The sequence below is a fragment of the Melozone crissalis genome, unplaced genomic scaffold, assembly GCF_028551555.1.
Source record: "Melozone crissalis strain CALT ecotype California unplaced genomic scaffold, PUWL_Pcris_2 ptg000036l_1, whole genome shotgun sequence".
NCBI classification, from domain to species: Eukaryota; Metazoa; Chordata; class Aves; order Passeriformes; family Passerellidae; genus Melozone; species Melozone crissalis.
In genome coordinates this window covers 9,060,892-9,084,867 of record NW_026535814.1, presented here as the reverse complement: position 1 = coordinate 9,084,867, position 23,976 = coordinate 9,060,892, and positions in this window count along the sequence as shown.

Below are 23,976 nucleotides of genomic sequence, written 5' to 3'. Positions count from 1 at the left end.
CTGAGCCCCATGTGATCAAAGATATAGACCAACAAAATCTGCTATTTAGGCCTTCATGGACCCTCAAACAAGTGGAATTATTAGCACAGAATCTGCAATTAAACCTGCCTACTCATCATTCCTGAGCACATCTTACACAGGATGATTTTCATTGTTCTGTGTACTGACCTCTCCAAAATGATCAAGGAGAGATGTGACTGGTATCCTGGGGACAGCATTAGGGGTATTATAGAGCATGAATGCTGAAGTCCTAGTAAACAAAATAAACTCAGTATCAAGTGTTTTATACCAATTGAAACCAATTGCTCTTATCAGATATATTACCTCAATGGGAAAGGATTGATGGAAAGGATTGCCAGCTTATTAAATGACTATTCTAGGTACCACCTGTACCAATACCTATTAGTTGTATCCAAACTCAGTTGTGGATACAACTTCCTACAGCAGCAAAAAAAAAAAAAAAAAGGGAAGGCAAGGTACCTTGCCCACTGAAATTCATAAAATCATCTGGGATAATGCAAATAAATTTCAAAGAGAATTTCCCTTTTAGTGGTATCTAGTTAATTTCATCTATGACCCTTCTAGCTAGTAAAGATTTTATTCTAATACGCAGTGCTTCAGCATATATCACATACACAATCATTGTAGTGGGGTTAAATAATAGTGGAATTATTCCCTATCTGTTATTGCACAGAGTATAGGTCCAGCAAAATGGGAAACAAAAAACAAACCGTTCATGTTGATGCATGCATTGCAAGGGAAGGACTTATTGGTGGAAGTAACACCATTAAAGCCCATCAAGGCATTTGTCTTGACACAACAAAATGTTTGTCAGTTTGAAATCCATCCTGATGAAACCCTTGGAACTGTGCTTATAAACATTGGAAAGGGATGTGTTTGTATGAGAATTATGAGAATTATTCCTGATTCCATATTGAGAGACAACATCTCTACAGAAATAAGCAAACATCTGCTTTCATAATTTTACTTAAATTGATGATTCTGTCACAACCCACAAATTGCTACACATCCTGTCAAGATTTGTTGCCCATCCTCATTGGAATGAACCTTGCACTGGTAAAAAACTACTGCAGCACAACAACGTGTGTTGGCTACTGGAACACACCTGAAGCAATGGACAATGGACACAGAACTTAATCATTCTTCATTCTGGTTTAGAAGAGGTACACCATATCTTGGAAAGAGTGAAGAAAGATGGATAACATCACTAGTGGGTCATTTTGTTCAGCCAGTCACCACTGTCTTAGGTTGCAAGGTGTGGCCGGGGGTGTGTATTCTATTGCCATCTGTTAGAGGTGGGGCAGTCATTCTCTGTTAATTGGGCCACCTGATAAAACCAGGTGGGGCAGTTTTCTTCATCTCTTCCACAACAAATCCTCCCTTCAGGGAGATATCTTCTGTTCATGGGCCATTGAGTCTCACTGTGTGACTGATAAAATTACATCATCCCATTGGGAAATGCTCTGCCCAGGGGGAGGAGCCAAGCATTCCCACCTGGATATAATCTGAGCCTTGGAACACCACAGGCAGCCTTTTCCCACTGGATTCCCAGAGGAAGACCAGGCCCATCTACACCACCACTGGATCTTCAGAGGAAAATTACACCCTTCTACTGGATCACTGCTTCAACAGAACCTTCAATACCTGCCACTCCAGGAAGATTGCAGCTGCCATTTAATGTTGTTTTATTGCTGCTTTTTTATTATTTCTTTCCTAATAAAGAATTGTTATTCCTACTCCCATATCTTTGCATGAGAGCCCCTTAATTTCAAAATTACAGTAATTTGGAGGAGGGGGTTTACATTTTCCATTTCAAGAGAGGCTCCTGCCTTCCTTAGCAGACACCTGTCTTTTCAAACCAAGACAACCACCAACAGCAGGAATTCTTAATCTAATGTTGCACACTATCAATAATTTTGTGGTTTTCTGACATGTTAATCTTATTGTTAAATATTGTTATATATGTTAGAGTGTGCCTACTAGTACTATTGCATGCATCTCCTCACATAATATTGTTCTAACACGTTCCATAAGGTCTTAAAAAAATTAAATCTGGTAACCTGATCAAAATTTTCCTTCCGTTTCTAATTGAAGTTTAATATATCTCTGTTTACAACTACAGAGGTGAGAGGGTGACTGCACCATCATTCACCAAAGCAAGAAAGAAATTGACTTTATTAATGGATTGTGCTGGTGCTGGGGGGAAACAGAGTGACAGACAAATCCCTTCTAGCCTTCCTTGTCTTCCCAGGTACACTAAAACAATTGGTATAAGTCTCTGAAACTTGAGGGGCAGGCAAGTGACAGAGTAGACAAAGATCTATCCAGGGGGACTAGTCAGTGAACCCCATTCATTACAACTGTTTCAAGTTCAATTTTTGCCAAAGTCAAGTTTTGAGTAGCAAAAGCTGGTTTTTCATTCCTTTTAAATTCCATAAACATTAGGGTGAGCAGCAGGCACTGCTCTGCAATTTTAAAAGCCTTCCAAAAAAAGTTTATGGAGTTTTTATGCCCCAAATCCAGATTGTGTCTAATTATTTTCCTCTATCACAAAACCTGTTCAAATTCTATGCTTCCAGTAATCACCTCCAGAAGAATGAAAATTCTGTATTTTTCCCCAGGAAAACGGTTACAGATTGCATTACATAGTTTCCTTTTTTCCTTTTGTTAAATTAAAGCAATATTTTAAATATCCTGAATATAAATTTCTCTTTCTTCACTTACTATTAGGCTGGAAGAAAAAAAAAGAGATGGTCTTATTTCCTTAGCAACAGAGTCAGGTGTGATTTATGCCACTGTGTGTTCCTGCAGCTGTCTCCAAGCAACAAAACAAACTGCAATGCCAACTCTTGTAAGCACAATGTATGGAGGGGACTGAGGGAAAACTTTGGAGCCTGTATACCCCATCCCTGGCATCAAACAGGAGGTAAGACTGAACAGACATGTAGTTTTCCTAGAAAAAGAAATCAATCCAATATTCTGAACATATCAGTTCAGCCTGACAAATGCCCAGTATGCAAAGAGTAACCTATTTTAAACCAGTCTGTGTTTAGGAGACAGATGTAGATGTGTCTTAACACTTTACCAAGGTTTTGACTTAGTTTATGAAAGTGGTACTGCTGTGTTTGTTGTCTCTGAGCTCAGAGGAGGCTTCTCAGAGTCTCTGCACAGCAAGAGCTCTTGTGAAAAACAGAGTAATTGCATGGGAAAAAATCAGTAATAATTCACTGTTAAAGTAGTTGCCAAAATTTGCCAAACTTAATTTGCCATTTCAAAGCTGTTTCCTCTTTGAAGTCAAGAGGCTTACATCTACAATTGTATAATGTTGGCAAACACTGTGTCTCTAAATAGCAACTTTAAAGCTAGTGAGGCTTGCCAAATGCAATCATGACAGATAATACTATTTCCCTGAAAAAAAATTACAGTTTTCATTAAGGTAAAATTTGCTTTAGAATCTGAGGTTTTATGAGCAAAAGCTGCAGTTTGTGCATCAGTCTCCACAAGTCAATACCTTTTAGATGCTTGTCAGGTGCAGAGCTAGGACCTGAACGTGAAAGCAAGAAAGCAAGCAACCCTCCCTTGTGTAAACATTTCATCCCCACTGCGATCTTACTCATACTGGAAATCCACAAAACCTCTGAAATGCAGGGATTTCCCCGGTGATGGAGTCAGTGCACCCATGTTTCACACCCCTGAGCACATTCTGTCCATGCCAGCCCGAATGCAGAAGAAGAGAAGGCATCACCCCTCCCTGCAGTTTCTCTGCCATGTCAGTGTGAACTTAGTGTGTTCTTTCAGCCTTTGAGAAATGGAAAATACCCAGAGACCAGGGCCTTCCACTCGTTGTTGGTTGCAACACCGGATCCATGGCTTGCAATACCAGCATGCAGAGGGGAAAGGCTTTGTAAAGACCACTAGACCACCCCTCATTTTTAGGGGCCAGCTTCAAAATGGCACAAAGATCTCTTAAGAACCAGATTACTTGGGCCAGGTGTGTATCACTGCTTCTGGCAGTGCTGGTCAGGGTTCATCCCAGCCTGGTAACCAATTAACTGCAGTTTCTGCCCTTCCCAGGCAGAAATCAATTTACCATCATCCTTCAAGCTTTCAAGTTTTCAGTTCCTGGGCATCTACCTAAGCAGTTGTGCTCTGAAGCCAACCTGCCTAATTACAGCACATTAGGCAATAGCCACCTTGCCTTGTATTTGTGAAAATTGCTTGGGTTTTTTTTTTCAATATGTTTGTGCTAAATGGTTTTTTCCTCCTTTTTCTCTTCTTTTTCTTTTTGTTTGGTTTGGTTTGGTTTGGGGATTTTTTGATTTTTTTTTTTTTTTTTTTTGTTTGGTTTGGTCATTTTTTGATGTGGTTTTCTTTGGTTTTGTTTGTGGTTTTTTTTTTTACTTGTCTTTGGGCCTCATCCTTTAGGAAGACGAACAGCAGTCTTACAGCAGAACATTTAGAGCATTTCCTACTTTTTAGACCATCCCCCTTTACTTCAAATATTTGTCCTGAATTTAAATGTCATGTCATGTTTCTGCAGACTTTCTCTAGAAAAGCTCTCACTGAAACATTTTTATGATACTCTACCAAAATTTTCATCATCTGGCAGCTGTTCCTTAATTTAAAAAGAGCATAAAGCTGTAATGCATAATGTTGATTTTTTTTTAAAAACATTTTGGCCTGAAGTGATAGATTGTATATCACCCTGGATTTATGCTGAATATTGGATGAAAAAAAATTACAGATTTGCTAGCTGTCTGCACATACACACTCCCATTAACACTGTGTCTGTAGATCAGATCTCACTGCAAGTTTCAATATTTAAAAAGAAAATATACTACATCTTTGAGACATGATGCGCTACCGAAATCAGGCTTGTTCTCCCATTCCCTTTTTTTTACCCAGTGTAATCAAACACAGAATTTTACAGAAAGAAGCAATCCCTAGGAGCTTCAAGAAATGCTACTTGGCCCTATCTCTAAAAAACTAATAAACATGAATCTAATTTATTTTGTGAGCTACAAAAATTTAAATCATATGATTCCTATCACCAAATCTATGGAATTACCTCCATATCTGGTGCTGTCAAAAAGCTCAAATAACTTTTTCTTTAATTTGAGATGGAAATTCTGATTCTGCTTTATAGTATACACCTGTCTCCTACTCTCTGTGGTGAGGCACGCTGCTTCCCATAGTAAAATGGCACAAGGTGAAAGGATTGAGAAGCCAATTCTCTCTAAAACACAAGGAAATGCTACCTGGGTCTCCCAAATGGTCCTCAAAGTGTCTTTAGGTCCTTCAGTTCAAAATTGTGAATGCCCTTCTTGAATGTATAAATACATGGCTATGAATAAGGGTTTTTAGTATAAAACCTCTCTGAAAGGAAAACCAGACCTGTAGGAAATGCAAACCCATTTCAAATGTTTTAATACTTACCTGCTTATTATTTGTATATGTATTTTTAAAAAAAATTATATACTTTTGAAGTGTGAAAGTATCAAAATGGAAATAAAACTCTCTTTTATGCTTTCTCTGAATTGCAGTTTTATACTTAAAAGAATTTTAGAAGTGCGTCAAGATATCTGATTTTTAGTTTGGATGGTTGGGGCTTTTTTTGCTTTGATAATCCCTCCTGCAGGTGTATTTAAAGGATGACTTAGAAGTGTCAAAAATTTTATTATTCATCAGCAGGCTGTCCTTTTCATTAGTTATATGTCTCATCTGCACTTGTTTGCTTATAGGAAGCTCATTTTAAATGGCATATCTTTGTAATTGTTCATTATTTAAATTAAGTACCCTACAATTGTTAGAGCTAAGTTTTTATCTTAATCTTTTACCTTTTCATTTGTTCATAAATACCAATTTCTTCAGCGTCCTAGTGAGGCTTTTCAGTCTGTGTTTAGTGCTTCATATCCAGAAATCTGACTATGGGATATTAGAAGACTGATTTCTATACTGCCTCATACCAGTCCTTGTAGAACTAATTAAATTTAGAGCTGAAACAGGTTGTCAGCAAGTCTGCATGTTGCAGTTCTCTTAGAAGAGTTGGAGATAGTCTTTTCCATCAGAATGCTGCAGAATCACCTCAGTTCTAGGAGCAAGTTGGTGCAAAAGAGTCATGACTGAATCTGAGAAGCCTGGGAGGTGAGTTAAAAGCAACCCAGACACACCCATACCTAAAATGCACATTCTCCACATCCCTCTCCTCTCCACATCCCTCTCCACATCCCTCTCCACATCCCTTCCCTTCCCTTCCCTCCCCTCTCCTCTCCTCTCCTCTCCTCTCCTCTCCTCTCCATTCCTGAAGCATACTTAAGGTCCACCAGGCACCTCCCCTCCCTGTAAATCCACAAAGCTATGGTTTGTCATGGGGGGAGAGGTCAAGAGAGGAGCACCGTCATATGTCTCCTCTCTTTGTTGACCAAAAAGGTCAGATGGGATGATGACAGACAAGCAGTCCCTCTCACAGAGTGACTCAGTACCCCCAGGAAAGAAACTAAACAGGCCCTGCTACTGAACCCTTCAGGGCAGCTCAAAATTGGACTCTTTATGTCCCAAAATCTACACTTTTTGCCTTTCCTTCCCTTCCCATTGTCATAGACATGAAAAGGCATCTGTGAAATATCTGTGCTTGATATTTCTGAGATGAGTTTACAGCTCTTGTAGCAGCATTAAGTGTGTATCTGGCAGTTTCGAGGAGAGAGGGAGAGAAGATTTGGGACTGGTTTGGTTTGGTTTTTTCTTTTTTTTTTTAACTTCTATTGAACTGTGCTGTAGATTTGGAAATTTCTCTCAATGACAGACACATTCTTTCCTGAACATTTTTCTCCAGTATATGTGACTTGAAAAAGTGCATAATGAAATGGTCTTCTGTGCCTGCACCAGAAACACACGTTAGTCCTAGAGGTACCAATTCCCAGCTGATACACAAAACCCATCTTCAAGCTCTTGCTTCTTTACTCACTGTCTAAAAGAGTAATTTCTCATTCCCTGATGAAGCTTTAACCAGTAAAGGATGACAATGGCTCCATTTAAAATTTCCCTAAACAGCAATAAAACATTATTAATCCCTGCTCCCTCTCTCGTCCCAGATCAACTAACAGCCATCATAAACACAGCAAACTGGGCTATTTGTCTATGCTTCAGCTCATGTAGGAATAATTTTCTGTTTGATTCTTCAATCAGATCTGCAGACTTTACATCAGCTGCCTCCTTTATTCTCAGCGCACACAAGACAGTAAAATTGTCATCTTTTAAAAGCAAATATTGTACCTTTCCAGTTACATTTTCATTTAAAAAATAAATCAATAGAGTTTGCAACTGATAACCAGATTGTGATTGCTTTTAAGATTCTGCTATCTTTCCCATGAGATAATCAGCACAACAAAATACATCTATTTATTATGAGTAAAACTCACATATTCAATCAGCCTGTTTTAAAAGGGGCCATAAATGAGATTTAGGATTTTAGACTGCCTGGGTAACTTTCCGTCCTCTCAATTTCCAGTAACTTCCAGTTAAGTCCTTCTTCCCTGAGAAAGGTTTTTAAGAATGTTTTAAGACTTTTATTTATTTATGTACTTACTTGTGGATATGCATACCCCTACTCATATAATTAAGAAACTTATTTTAGTGTTTCTTTTACAGAAACTAAAAAGAGGTGAGCGACTTTACTCTCTGCACAGCTTATCTCAAGACATCCCCTCTCTACATTGTCCCTCTCTACAATCTTCACCAGCTGCCTAAACGCAAGCACTGATCCCTGCCTTGAAACACCTGTTCTGCAATCAACCCAAAGGCAGAAGCAAAGAGCTTCTCTAAAATAACTACCTCAAAGAGTGTCCTAGCACACTTTGTCTTGCAGCATGGGGCTGTTGTGCTTTCACAATACAGGGGAAATGTTTTCACTCTGGATTTGGAAAGGAAAATGGATGAAAAGGAAGACAGAAGATGCATGCAAATATATTTTGCATAGGTTTCTGTAACACTTTAAAACACTGCTCATTGGATGTTTCTACTTAAGTCTGAACAGATTCACTGGGGATTTTTGTCATTAAAGAAGAGTTGGGTCTCAAGGGCAATATTCTCATGCTTTAATGCTACAACATTTCATTGAAAGATTCAGGTGTAGACATCCTACCTGTGATTATGTCCTGCCGAGGACCTGAAGAGGCTGAGTGAAGGCATTTGCCATCCTCCTAGCATGTGGCCCATGATTCCCCTCATTTCTTGAACTCTCTGGCAGGGACTAACAACGAGAGTCATGATGCAACAGTGAACTGCCCTACAACATGGCACAACCCTCAGTGCCAGCAACAAAATTGAGTGCCAAACTCCTCCTTTCACCTGGTAACCTTGCTGGAAAGCCATAGTGCTTTAAATGGATAAAGATAGGAAAAATATAGTGGTAGGAACTCTGATAGGTTTTCTTTCTTTTCCTTTTCTCCCCTATATTGTGTTCTGGTTTTATGACTGCTGATATTACTATGGGCACCTAATCAGAATCAGGCTAATCCCATTGCAATGGGAGCAGTGCTGTAATGTTGGAAAAGGCCAGAAAGGCACCCTTCTGGAACCAGGAGTTCTCCCTGGATTGAGAGACATCTTTAGTGCCAGAGACCCCAGAGTTAAGCCACTTACATCCAACTCCCCATTTTATGAGTGGAAAAGTTGCCCATTTTTTTTAAAAGTTTGCAGAGTTCACAGGGTGGGCTAGTTGCTGCCAGGGTGGAATTCTAACTGTTTGTTATTGTAATCACCTGTCATTTTCGTTAACTACCTGTTGTTGATGGTTAAGAATTCCCCCTTTTGTCGAACAGCACCCTGCTGCTGCCTGGAGGATGGCACCCTGGATGGTGAAGAGGAGGGGACATCGGGTTGGCATGCAAATTAGGAAGCCCCTCACCAAACCTAGCAAAAACCCCTAAAAACAAACGAGCCAACATGGAATTGAGGGGTCTAAGTGATGTCTAGACGTGAGGAACAGAATCCAGTATCTGCTAAGACCCTTTTTATCTTTCACCCTAACCTCAAAGATGTCGGCTAGAAAGAGCACCTCGAACATCAAACAAAAAGGAGGGGGGAATCTCGTGATGCTCTCATGAGGACGGAAGCCCCAGCTCTGCCTGCAGACCAGCGGACACAGCTGCGCTTTTCCTCCTCTTCCGCACCACTCCTGAAAGCAGCAGCGGCATGGGCGCAACCTGTCAGTTCTTCCCACCCGAGCTGATTTTCAATAAAGGCATTAAAAAGGAGAAAGATCTCCTGCCCTATTTATTTCACCGCAGATGGAACAACAGCAGTCAGAGTACACTCTCTGTTAGAAATATTACAAGCTCTGTATGTTAAAGCATTCCTGTGCTGCTCCCAGGCCCAAGTCAGCCCTGCAGTGCTAAAACTCAAAGGCAGGAGAGGGGAGCGCTGCTGGCTCATCCCCTGCATCACTGCTTGGGTGTTGCACCAACTCTGGCCACCTCAGGGTTACAGCTACTTTTACATTCATACTTTCTCACAACCGGCTTAATCAGAGATGCAGGTTAAACTTTATTCAGTTTTAGAAGTGCTTGTTCCAAGCGGTTTGGTATCATTGTGGGCTCTTTCCTGCAGTGGTTTCCAGCACAGCCGGTGACCCAGCGCTGCCCAGGAGCTGCGCACACCGTCCCAGCACTGCACGGCTACGGGTGCGGCTCTTGCTGCGCCGCAGGTGGCAGGAGCAGATCCCTCATGTGGGACGTCCTGGGGAAAACAGACCCGCACTCAAGCCCCATTCGCACATTTCTTCCCGCAACTTCCAATGTTTGTTTCTCCTGCGGTGCTCTGATTGCTTAGGAGGGTTAAGTGCGTTCCACTGCTACTTGCCGAAGGCAAAGACATACCCCACCGTGCCGGTGTTACTGTATACAACACTCCATAATGCTCAAATTACACCAGACTGAGTCAAAAGCCTGATCTACATGGTATGTTCAGGATGAATTGATATAAAATACCATACCAACACCACAAAAGAACTATTCATTCGTGTTGTTATGCATTTTATTCTTGTTCTCTTTTTGTTTTGCTAATGCAATGTTGACTTACGTTCTGAAGCTATAATTATGTGTGGATTTTCATCTGCTATATGTCTCTCACTTCTCTAGTTCCCTCACTAGATTTTATAATTCTTGATAACACAAGGACCTACACAATGTTTTCACAAGATTAAATAAGGCCACTTAACTGTGCTAAGCTAGTTCAATAGCTGCCTGCACAAATGTAAACATCATGTGCCCTCTCTCTAAGAAACTTCTTCTTTTTTTTTTTTACATCAAAGCAACATTTAAATGCAAATGGGAAATCAGATAAATTACATGTAGAAGAATTTAAGACTAGTTTTGTTTGATAAATTACCTTGAATATGCTGGGCACAAAGGAAAAAATAGCTTATAAAATAATATTCCACATTAAAAACTAATTTATTATGAAATACTATGAACTGAACAGATTGTTCCTGGTGACTATGTCTTCCAAAAGCTTAGAACCGATAAATTTCTCTGAGTTCCCCTCCTTAAGCTTGGTGGCGGCAGGGTAGGAGATCCATCGCTTCTTGAGGTGTGGATGGTGGGTGTGCCTGTCCAGGGGATGGTACAGTCTGGCTCCACCAGCCAGTCTCCTTCTCAAGGCTCCCTTTTAAAACTTCTTGGCCTTTCTACTTGTCCCCTCAGCTCTGGCACCAGCCTGAGCAGATGGTTCATCTGGTCGCACCTCACACGGCTGGTGTCTCTGCAGACACTTTTTGCTCTTTTGAGCAGCGCCAGGCTCTGGCACTCCCTGCACCGAGACCAGAGCCCCACACACGTTCGTGGGTGCTCGCTCCGTCCTTTCTGGTGCACACAGGGGTAATATATGGTAGAAATAATTCATGCTATTAAAGAATGTATGTTATATAAATATTTTAAAATCCAAAAACCTGTCTCTGACCACCCCGGCCGGAGAGCAGATGTCTATTCAGATGCACACGGATTCCCGGACACAGATAAGATAATGATCGATGCTTTAGTGTAAGAATAGACGCTTCCAGGACGATGATCACCAGTATCTCGAGTCATTGGAAACTGCCTAAGAGCGATCATTGCTTTGCCGATTGCATCAGTCAAGATAGCCAGCGACGCCAGAATTGTATATCTGAATGCATGGCTTCCCCGGAATCTATCAACGCTGACTACACTGACTACGCACCTGGAGCCGACTTTTGTCCAGCTCTGCACACTGAAAAGAACAGCGATGAATGTGAAGAGTTACAAAAGAACTCCTTCGCCTCGGGCACAATAAACTGTATAAAACCTCGCAGCAAGAAGTGGCATTTGTGAACGAGGGGGATTCTGACGTGGTAGGTCAGGTCCAGGTTCACCCAGCGCCGATCCCGGGCTCGACGCTGCCTCTTTGGCTGTGGTGGTTTTGGAGACCATAATTCGGTCACGCAGAAAGATTAATAAATCTTTTCGACATTTTTTGATAATTTGGCTCACAATTGATCATTTATAACACAGGGGATGTAACTTCTGGAAAATAGATGGATTTGGATTCGTGGAGTTTTGACAAGCGGAAACCAAGTCTGAGCTCTGGCAGCGGCACCCACTCTGTTCTGCGCCCCATGATGTTTGTGCGCGTCCCTGCACTGTCCCTGCACGGTCCCTGCACTGTCTCTGTGCGGTCCCTGTGCCATCAAGGCTCCTCTGGGCCACGGCTCCACCACGTCCCGCTGGGGTGCCCATCTCTGCTCCAGTATCGAGGGCTTGCCAGGCAGGAAAGCTCCGCCTGCTCGGTGCCCTGAGGCACAGGGATGTGACTCACTCCAGCTTCGAGGTCCAGGAGGGACCCCACGCTGGGCAAAGGCTGCTTTGTAATCTGTTCGTAAGCAAGCACCCGAGGAAATCTTCACACCAGCATTTGGGGATAAGCTTCAAGAGCTTCAAGCTCCTAGAGAGTTCCTGCATCTTTCCCCACTCCTCTTCCTTCTCCTTGTCCCTCTCCTCTCGTCTTTCCTCCACTTTCTCCAAACACTTTTGGGAACTTTGAAGCTGGCAGATCAGCAGCGTAGCTCAAGAAGGTGATGTTGAGTTTAGAGTAGTTACAGCATCAGATGTACATCCCCTGTGTGAAAGGGGATGCAGCCTATCACTCAAAATATGTAGCACTGACTTGCACATTTGACATGTAACTTGATGGCGTAGTTTTCTGGCTCTTCCTGTTTTATACTCATTTATGCTCTATTCTGTCCCTTTCACTTCTCTGCTGCTCAAGACTGCAATTCACAAATAGTTCTTCAACATTACCATTTGCTTGCAAAATAATAATGGTTCCAACCTTTCCTCATAAACTCAGATGCAGCTCAGAATTCAATGAAGGTGTCATCAGATTAAGTAAAATCAGAATTGCTATGCATGGATCTTAAAAGCAATTATTGAAGTCCCTTCATCTGAAGGAAGTAATTTCTCTAAAGGTTATTTAGCAGTCATTGTCCAAATACAGGAACTCACAACATTTCTCATGCCTTTTATTACAGTGGTTTATCCCCTGTCAAGGGGGATAAAATCTTAAGAACAAAATATCACTATAGCATCTTATGATTTGATTTTTAACTCTGCTAGCATCTCTGTGTTTGCTTATGCATAAATAACAAAATTGTTCTCTGCAGTTTCATGTGGGAACCCCTGCTGGCACCTTATGTTTCTCAAGCTGTAGGAAAAAATTGTGACCTTCTTGTCCTCAACCATACAACCAAGGGAGCTGCAGCTAAGACCTTTATTGGTCTTAAAGAATCCTTAACGCTACAAAGCTAGGCAGATGGCAGTGTAGGTCCAGACCAAACAACCCTTTCAAAACCCAACAGATTTAAATGTCAGAATAAGGTCACTTCAAGTTCCTGGTGATATTCAAAAATTTCCACAAGACTGGATGAAAACTGCCCTCTTCTCTGACATGCCCCAGTACTTGTAGTCATGTACAGTCCAGACCAGAGGCTTCTAGAAAAGATGAAAAGTCGAAACAATTTTCAATGTGGCTGGAGAAATTACGTGGTTACCAGGCTGTTGGTAAGCCAAGTGCCAAGAAGCATGTCTGTGAGGAAATAAAACTCAGGGCACAAAACTCAGTGAACAACTCAGGGCACTACCTAATGGGCATCCTTTCCTCTTGATGGCTCAAGAATAGCATAGTGTATGCAGTCTCTTTGGAGGAGAAAAGTACAAATGCTGACTCTTACTTGAGCTCCAGGAACTAGACAGTATTATGAAGACTTCCAGAAAAACACCACTAGTGATGGTCCACTCTGGGATCAAACCAAACTGGACAGATGGGAGAAAAAACTTGGCTCTATGTTTTCTGTCCCCAAGAGCGAGACAGCAACATGATAGAAATAATGGAGACACATCATTAGTCATATTAATAGAGTGAAATGGGTCTTCCCAGAGTCCCAACAGAAGGATTTTTTAAAAGACTGGATAAACAGTATTTCCTGTGTTGCAGCAGTAATTATTGGGAATGGAGGGAAGTGGAGCACTAAGGAAGGAGGTGGTTTAAAAATAGGAATATGTAAATGAGACAAATATAACACAGACATTACCTCAGCAAATCACAAACAAGTTGACCTACAATGACAGAAAAAGTGCAAAGAAATAGCTTTCCAATTGATAGAAATTGCAGCAAGAAGCAAAAAGAATTGGAAATATCTTATTTTAGAAAAAACACTTAATTGACATTGCAGAAAACTAGTGGGAGGAATTGCATGTCTAGAATGTTAAAACAATTGCTTTTAACTTGGTTAAGAGAAATAAAACAGGTATAACACAAGTGGAACAATTACAGCATGTGTCACAGGAGCCATTGCTCACCTTTGACACTTTAAACTACAGTCCAGAGCGCACACACAAACACACACACACACACACACACAATGACTGAACATTAGTTATATCACCTATGAATTGGTTTGATTTTCTTTTTTAGCTTTTTTTTCCATGTTTGACACATACAAGAAAATTGAATGTTGTAAACCAACAAGAAGAGTACCTATATAGACAATAAGGCTTGTTTTATGTTGCTATTCTGAAATTGGCATCTTCAACCTTAATGCTACCTGATGCTGCTGGATGCTGTCTGTTCTGTTCCTATCCCATCTGTTCATCCCTTCAGACTGCTAAATGGTATTTCCCTGGGTTTGTTTGAGTTTTGGTTTGGAGGCTTTTTTTTGTTGGTTTTTTTTTTGTTTTTGTTTGTTTGTTTGTTTTTTGGTTTTTGTTTTTTTGGTTGGGTTTTTTTTTGTGGGGGGTGGTGGTGTTAAGGTTTCTGTAAATGTCAACACACTTTATTTTGTGTTAAAAGGTAACTGAGAAAAAGTTGGGTTTTTTCTCCCTAAAGTTTCATTGTATACATTCCCACTTGGAAATCTTCAAAGTCAAACAGTTTTAATTGTTCTAGCTCTTTCTGACTCTTAAGATTCTTTCTGAAGATTCAGGGATTAGTGACAGTGACAGTGATAAAAGGGAGACAGTTCTTCTATTGCATATGAGGATGGTTTTAGGCAGCTTCATTTGAAAGAGAGGACCACTCAAAAGAGAAGGAACAAAAATGGGTATTGTCATTCTTTGAGAAGAATTTTATATGGTCAAAAAGCTACAATTAGGGCAGAGAAATTTTTTTTGTCAAATAAATACAGACCAGATAGAAGTTCTGTGTACAAAAAATAGACAAGAAGGAATAGGTACAATTAATATGTTGTCTAGCTCAGAGTATAGGAAGGTATAATAAGGGAAGTTAATATGTTACATAAAGGTTTATGGCAGGCTTGGCAAAGAACAAAATAACTTCAATTTAATGTTTTAAGAAAAAAAATGAAATCAAGATGGGCACCTGTTTAATGAATGCCTCTTTCTATTTCATTAGGAGCAATCTTTATAAAATAATTTTCTACTTTGTATCTGGAAAAAGGCAAGATGAGGTACTTGCAGTATTTTCCTGACAAAGATGAAAAGGCCGTCAGAAGAAGAAGCACACTAATCTTATAGCAGATGCACACTTGAGACAATAAGGCCAAGTAACTTTTTCCCAAGTCATGAAGTGAATTTTCTGTGGAATGTTCTAGAGAGTTGATTTTATACAGAAAATAAGTTCTAGCAGAGGCCAGAGAAAATGTCTGATGCCTGGAAGATCTGCAACATTGTCCACACTTGAGTCGGAGCAAACAGAATGACAGATGGTGGCTTAATTTGATAGCAATCTCAGGCAAAATAGTGGAAAATCAAATAATCAATTGTAGGAGATTCAGCCGACAGAAAATGAGCCATCTTGCATCTACCATGGCAACACATCTGCCACTGCTGTTCTTTAATCTGCCTAAATGCTCAGTGAAGGTTTTTTGCTTTGCAGACAAGGAGATACAGCTAATCTCAAAGGCTAACGTCTTTGTGGTGTTACCCCCAGCTTTCTGTATTCTTCATGTTCCTTTCTCCCTTTCTTCCATTTTCCAGAGTCAATGCTCTTTAGATTTAGCTGGAGAAACAGCTTATCCATTGAACTTGGAAAACAAGTTTTGCCAGATGGTGGATTTAATTAGTGAGTGGCAGAAGGTAAAGATAACTTCAAGTCTTGAATGGTGGTGGTAAATTGTGCTTGGCTCTTCTTTGTAAAGTCACAAGTGAAAAATTAGTGTTCTAAGATATCTTCAAAGTGCTGGCTATGTGTTGGAATATTTCTTCTAAGATTATAGGAAAAATGTTACCTGACGTCTAAAAAATCATCATCAGCTGCAGTTGCTAGAGCTCCAGTGCACAGCAGCTTGCTTGTAACCTAAGCAATGAGCTAAAACATGAAACAGACTCAATTACAGAGTAAGTTTGCATGATAGCAGCAGAAGACTGTTAACAAGACACAGTGCATTTGAGAAATCAGCAGAAAGCAGAAATGCACAGCAGAATCCTCACTGAGGTAATCCCCAAGCTGTGAAAATTCAATCATAGAAGAAACACTCTTTTGACCTAACTACAAATTCAAATACATTCTGCACCAATCTTACAGTATGAGCTTTATGGCACCCAGGGATCCAGTTGAGTTTTGAAGACCAATCATTCTGATCAGATAAAAGAAAGAACATCATGTTGTTAGTCAGAGGGGTGTGTGTATATGTGTGCACATGTGTGTGTGTGTATGTGTATACACATGTTTATGTAAAAGACTGTTTGCAGGACCTGATGGAACATCTTGAGCTTCTTAGCTTTTGAGAAAGAAATATTTCTTCAGGAAGTTTTGAGATACCAAAAAGTATGACATGAGTGTGTCACAGCATGAGTCAGACATTGAGTGGAAAATGGGCTAGCAAGGATTTTCGTACCATAAATTGGTTTTAAAACCAGAGTGAATAAGTAGAAAAAGAATCTTACATGGGTAGGACTGGAAGAGACTGCAAATAGTCATGGCACAGAGGTGTCCCTCGTCTCTTTTCTAAGGAGCTTTTGTAACCCAGTCTGGAAGAGATGATGATACCCAGTGCAGCCATCTGCTCAAAACAGCAGCAGCAAGGAGGTCAGATCATGTGGCTTGGGGTTTTTTCTCCAAACCAATCCTGAAAGCTCCAAGAACACAGACCCCACTGCCTCTCTTAGCAACCTGCTCTACTCTGGACTGTCCCTACAGGGAAAAGGGTTTCCCTTTGGATATAATGTGGACTCCTTCTGTTTCAGCTTAGACGCGCACTCTCTCATCCTGCTGCCTTGCACTGCTGCAGAAAGCACGGCTCCATCTTCTCAGTGCCCTGCCCAGAGGCAGAAGGGGCTCTCAGGTGCCCTCCCTTCTCCAGCGAGGAGCAGTCCTCTCTGTCAGGCTCCCTTTGCCAGGCTCACTCTACCTACTCAACTTCTTCTTCAGATTTTGTTACTCCATAAAAAGCCAAAAAGATTCTCCCATTAATTTCAGAGATTTATAATTTAAAATGGACTACTGTTGATCTGATGGTATTAGGAGAGAGATATTATGTTCATTGCTTACACAAACCTGTAACAGCTCCATTGGTCAGACAATATCAGTAAGGAAATAATAATTTCCATTTCAGCACGCTGACAATTATTGGTCTTGGTATCTTGTAAAAAACCCTTTTATAATTAAAAAGATTGGGCTGCTACCAGCTGTGGATAGAGGCAAGTTTGGCTGGACAGGACATAAATTCATCAAACTTTTTCAGAGTAATGAGTAAGATTTATTTTCTAATTTGGGAAGTTGATCAGTTAATCTAGGCCAAGTACTGCTGAGAAGAAGAAAACCGCAGTAAAATGAAACAAACAATCAAAAACAACCCCCACCACTACCACCCTATGTGTGATTATTCTAAGATTGTACAATAATTTCACCTCAACACAATGGGGTCTCATTGTATTCATAAATACAATATTTGTGAGTATTCTGTTCATCTACTCTGTTAATTTACTGTATTATTCATTCTTTTACTCTGTGGTCTAACAAGAAAAGCACTGATGTTGAGGTGCTTGGAGTTGCAAAACCCTTGGCCTGGCAACTTAGACTTAAATGCCATGCAAGACATGCATTATATTAAAACAACTCAAGAAAATTGCTTTTCAAGACTACCTACTCATCAAAGCAATTATTTCAAACATACATTTAATAGTAAATAGGAATTTCATAGTAGATACTAAATCAAATAGATCTCCATTTCTGGACAATAGAAAGTGAAAATACATTGTTCTGAATATGTACAATTTTCTCCAAGACCCACATGCATATCTCTTACTCTGATATATCAATTTCCTCCTTCACCTCTCCTTTTTTATGCTCAAGCCAAACACTGGTCCCAATGTAAGTTGCTTCTTAAAAATTTACTTCAGATTAAAGTAATTGATAATTGTAACCATCTTTTATTTTTGACGTGTTGGAAACAACAGAAACATCACAACAGAGATATTACGTTCCCAGAATACATCTTCTGAAATGAGAATCAGATTCACCCAGAATGAATACACCCATGATAGAGGCAGTGCACATTGTGCTCAGAGAAAGCAGTTCTCTTCCACTTTGAAAGGGGCCTTATTAACTAATTACACAGTAATAACCAGAACATGCTGATCCCAGGGAGTAACGACCAGAAGGGTGTGATTTTATCTCTGCACACCTTGACCCAGCAGGCCCTGAGTCATTCATCCTCAGGAAACTGCATTATTTTTATTGGCAAATTAAACTGCATATGAGAGCAGAGCCTGCAGGTGTATGGGCAGCTTAATTTTATTGGCTACTGTGGAAATAGCTGTGTGTACAGCAAAGGGAATGAATGCCCTGTATGTCAAATATTGTGTATGTCAAATGTTATGTATGTCAGATTAATTGAGAATAATCCCCAGACATTCTAGTTGCTTGATAATCACTACAGATTTTCCAGTAGTAACACGACTGATTTCATTTCACACCACTGTACTTATTACAGTCTTTTTTTTTTATAATAACAGTGGTCTATATGAAACCTGAAATCTCTGGTGCTTACTGATTTCAAAATAGTAATTGCAGTCATTCACAAAATTAAAAAAACTTTGAAGAGAGAAAGAGCAAAAAAGGAAGTAGCTGAATTTTTTCTGCTGCCAGCAGGACTTGCTTTCACAGGGAGGACTGTCTCCCATTAATTAACAGCAAATAGAACCATGATCCCAAAGTTCCTGGAGAGCTGTGGAATGGCAAGCCCTTGCAGTCAACAGCCTCTTTCCTGAGGGAAGAAAGCATTAGGGAAGGGCACAGCTGAATTCAGCTTTCCTGCTGAATATGTTTTTCCTTCAACATGATTTTCCACAACACAAAATATAATAGAACTGCTTTGTTAAATCTCAGCTAGACTAAGTCATTTCTTGCAACATGGTTTTCCAAGACAAAATAAAAGGAGTTGAACATATTCCCAGACTTGAAATACGTTGCTAGTGCTATTACATCTAAAACTAGAGCTAATGACTTCTTTTGTGACAAGTAGTTTTAGCGTGTGGTTTCTTCAGCTCTGCATTTTTCAGCAGCAGTTATTCCTGGAGGTTTAACCAAGACATAGACTGCTACAGGCAGCAATGGCTTGGTCACATTTGTCAGCACAGTGGGACACACACCATTGTGGTAACTTTTCAGACAAACACAAGTGGAACATATGCTCTGGAACTTGTGCTGTTTTTGGAAACAATCATCTTATCATTTATGAAAGAAACAGTATCAAAGCATTGAACACGCCTTCTTGAGAAGGGCAGAATGATAAAAATGGGAAAGCTGCTACTCCCTAATCTAGCATAGCAATATAAGAATGAACAATTCTATGGTGACGTTCAGCCAAGGTGCTCCAAGGGGTTTAATTAAATATATCTTGAATTTTTCACTTGTCCAACATTTGTAATTTTAGAAAACAATCTTTTATATTCACACATTAAGTTTGATTTTATCTGAGTAGACTATAGATTCAAAAGCTAGTAGTATTTTTCCCATCATTATGTTATCCCAGTCCCTAACAATCATTCATTGACATAATTTAATTTCCTGTGAATAAAAGACAAAAGCAATATTTCAAGCCGCAGTTTTACAAATGAGATAGCAAGGTCCAGAAATAATTAAAAAATGGACAAGAAGAGCCTGGGGACAGCAACTTGATCACAGGATCTGCTTTCTGCTTGCCTGGCCTGTTTCCTTGCCTGCTGCAGGGTGTGAACATACAAAGAAAGAGGCTTGGTGTCTTAGTTTTGGTTTGGGTTGGTTTTTTGTGTTTTGGGGGTTTGGTGGTTTTTCTTTTTTTTTTTTCTTTTTTTTTTCTTTTTCTTTTTCTTTTTTTCTTTTTTTTTTCTTTTTTTTTTTTTTTTTTGTGTGTGTGTGGAGTTTTTTTTGTATGTGCTATAACCACACAATGGTTTGGGTTGGAAGCAGTCTTAGAGATGATGTAGTTCCAACCCCTCTGCCATGGTATTGGTTTTAATACCAATCCTTGGGCTTAAAGAAAAGTGTGCTATATACTTCACAGTAAGGCTCATGTTCAGCCCACACCTCCCTCTTCTACAGGGGTACTCAAGTGAAGATTCCCTGTGTGCCTCAAGAACCTGTCCCAGAAGCATTATCTTGCCTGGAGCATGGAATTTTCTGGATGATAGAGAAGTCCCTCAAGCAGAAAGCCCATGATTACTCTGGCAGTGACTTTATCAATGAAGATGAGGATTTTTGAATTCTGATATGAAATTTAATTGCTCAACTTGTATGTCATTGTTTTTGAGACATGTTAGCTGCATAGGCCTCTCACAGCATTCATATTAAGACAGAGGAAAAAGGAGTTGTGAGAACCTATACTAGACATGACAGAAATAAGGATCAATAGAGATGTTCCTTTACTGGAAAAACAAAATAAAAACTTCCTGAACAAAACATGAACACAATGCTGTACTTACTTTGCTAGCCTGGTTTGAGCTGCTTAAAATACTGGTGAGAGAAAAAGATGAATTTCAATCCCTAAGTGTTTCCTAACACTGGTACAAAACTACTAATGTCTCCGTAGGTCTTGTCTAGGTAAAAGCTCCACCAGCTGGTCTCTGCCCATAGGTTTTGAATTTCCAAGATCTTTGGTTTCTGCCAAAAGGAAAGGATGGAAAACTACTTGTCATCTCTACAGAAGCATGGCATAAATGTCTTGCTTCCCATCCCTCAGGATGCACAGTGGGAGGGAGGGAACAAAGTGGGGAAAATAGAGCCTGGGTGACTCACTAATATACAGACCTACATAAACAGAAGTGTCTGTCTAACCAGGATCAAGAAAGTTTTCCCTCTGTGCATGGAGATTTTAGAGTCCTCACTTATGGTCTGTTACACACCTTGGTATTACAGGGTGGCAGATGGCGGGTCAGGCACAGCATTCCACAGAGATGCAGGTACTCTTTATCTCCCATGCTATGGAGAGAGATTCAGCAGACCAAGAACAGTCTTCTGCATTTTTGTTGGGAGAGGGCAGATCTAAGTTTCAGTAAGGCTATTTCTTGAGTTTGTTAGGTCTAGGCAAAAATCACTATAATTTTACCTTAGAAACAAGAGGAGAAACCTGACAGCATAACTGTCAGGCAGGACTAATCACTCTATGTGTGCCACACAGAGCTGTTAGAGTAGCTAGGATTTGCCTGCTACAGTTGTGCCTGAGAAAGAGATTATTTATATACCTGTTGCAATGGCAACACAGAAAGACATAAAGAGTTATCAGCTGTGCTTATTTTGAGTCAGAATGACTTTTCTTCAGGGATGCTGATCTGATGAAGAATTGTGGGGCCATTGAGGTGTAGTGGATTAACTGGGGCAGATGCCGGGCCCCCACCAAAGCTGCTCACTCACCCCCCTCTGCAGCTGGACAGGGGAGAGAAAATTTAATGAAGGGTGCATGGGTTGGGATAAGGACTGGGAGAGATCACTCACCAAATGCCATCAGAGGTAAAACAGGCTCAGCTTAGAGTGTGAAGTCAAAATGAGAGCAGGATAGTGAGAAGTAAAATGAACCCTTACAAACAGCTTCCCCATCCTATTCCCTCCTTCCCAGTTCTACCTCCTACCCCAGCAGTGCGAGAAGACAGGGAATGGGGGTTGTGGTCAGTTCATCACCTGGGGCTCCTCTCCCTGCTGAGGAAGAAGAGTCATTCCCCTGCTGCACTCCAGGGTTCTCCATTAACTTCTCCAGTGTGAGTCCATCCCATGGGCAACAGCTCCCTGCAAACTACTGCAATGTGAGTCCATGCCACAGGCAGCAGCCCCCCTCAAACTGCCGCATTGGGTCATTCTTCCATAGGTGCAGTCGTTCAGGGACAGCCTGCTCCAAAATGGGAGCTGGGCTTGTCTCTCCACGGGTCTCCCACAGGCTCACAGCCTCCTCCAGGTATCCACCTGCTTGGTGTGGGTCTCCTCTAAGGCCGGCAGGTAGATGTCTGGATCCCCAGACCCTGAACATCTCATCACCCAGACCGATGCAGCTGGATCAGCACTGGAACCAGGATCAGCATCCCATCAGCTGGATCACCACTGGAACCAGGATCTATGTCTCATCAGCAGGATCAGTGCTGGAACCAGAACTGGCAAAGACTTCCCCATAGATGGAGGAATGTGGAAGGGGATGACAGCTGGTCTGTAAGCCAGACAGAGTTAGTTGAAGAAGAGAGGCTGATAAGAGCCACCTTTGCCCCTGAAAGGAGTTCTACCAAGGCCATCGACATGGAAACCTAGAGGAAGGAAAGATAAATGGGGGGATTGCAGTTGGATGTCGGTGGAAAACAGTGATGGAGACTGCCCTGCGCCAATGAACATTATGTTGATTTATTGGAGCCAATGAATAGGTACAAACTTTGTGAGAAGGTATAAAAAGACAGCATGCTGTTGAAATAAACAGAAAGAACCCTGCTGAAATGCATGGTGTACTTCTGTGTGTTGTGACTGTCTCAATAGCAACAGAGGAGCTGGAAGAGTTCATCCAAGATCTGCTCCAAGTGCTGAGATCTGGTGGGGCTGAGGACCTGCTGGGCTGCAGCCTTGAGTGCCTGGAGCAGATCAAAATGTGGCAGCTGGAGATACAGGAAAAGGCCCAGAGCATCATCAAGGGCCTGGATGAGGCCAAAGCCAAGGTGGATGGAGCTGTCAGGAACTGCAGGAAAAGTGGGAATGGAATGAGGAGCACAAGGATGGCACCCATCCACCAGCATTTCACTGCAGCCCCAAAATCAACAGTGCCCTTGGACAGAGAACTTGCAGGTCTTTATCAGCAGCTTCCTCTGGAGTTCTTGTGGCCACAGAATGGGGACCCCAGGATCCCTGGAGACCACCATGGACCCCCCATCAGCATCAAACCCCTCCAGTGCCTACAGAATGGTGACCCTGGTGATCCCCTGTGTCCCCTCTGCACTACCAAAACCAGGTAAAGCTAATGCATTCCACCCCTCGCCTCTGCAAGTTATTAAAACCCACAATCATCACATAAGCTTCACTTAAAACAACAAAAACAATTAAACTAAACAAAAGGAAAAAATTCTTATACCAAAACCAAGATAGCATCACAACACAGAACAAAAAATGAACTATTTACACAAAATCCATCCCTTGACCCTTTACCATAATAACGACAAAAATTTCCCTCCATCATTTTACTCTACAACTCTATTCAGTACTTGTTCTGTCTGTTACTTCTCCCAGTTAGCACCCTTATCTTAAAATTCTCATGCTTGCCTGCATCCTCCACCCAGAAAACTGTCGTGGGTTGTTGGTTTTGCACAGCCTGCTTTTGGTAGAGGGAGGACCACAGAGGTGGCTCCTGTGAGAAGTTGCCAGAAGCTTCCACTATGTCTGGCAGGGCCAGCCCCTGGTGGCTCTGGGGATGAATGTGCCACAGGCCAGGGCTGGGACAATTAGAGATGGTGGCTACACCTCTGTGATAACATATTTAAGAAGAAATCAAAACAAAGTTTGTGGCACAGTTTTAATTCTAGAAGCCAGAGAAGAGGAGGAGGTGAGAACATGTAAGGAGAACTGTTGCATTCTTGTTGTATTCCATATTTCTAGCGTCCCATACTGTACCAAGCTGTTCTTTGCTGCAGCACAGTCCTTCATGTCTTCTCAGGGGCTCCTCCTGGGCTCTCAACCCACCCCTATTTATTCCAGTTACCTTCACGAGCTACAGCTGCTGCCCAACTAAGGACTTCACAGCTGTAGCTCGTTTGGAGTAACTAGGACCCACACAGATCTTACAGGGACTCTCTCCATAACAATGCATATATTCAGGCCCCCACAGAGAACAACACGGAGATGCCAAAGTTAGTGGAAAAGTAGGGGGAGGAGGTGCTCCAGGCACTAGAGCCCAGATTCCTCTGGAAGTTGGCGATGACCATGGTGAGCAGCTGAGCCCCTGCAGCCCTTGGAGGCTCTGGGATTGCAAAGATCCATGTGCAGCCCATG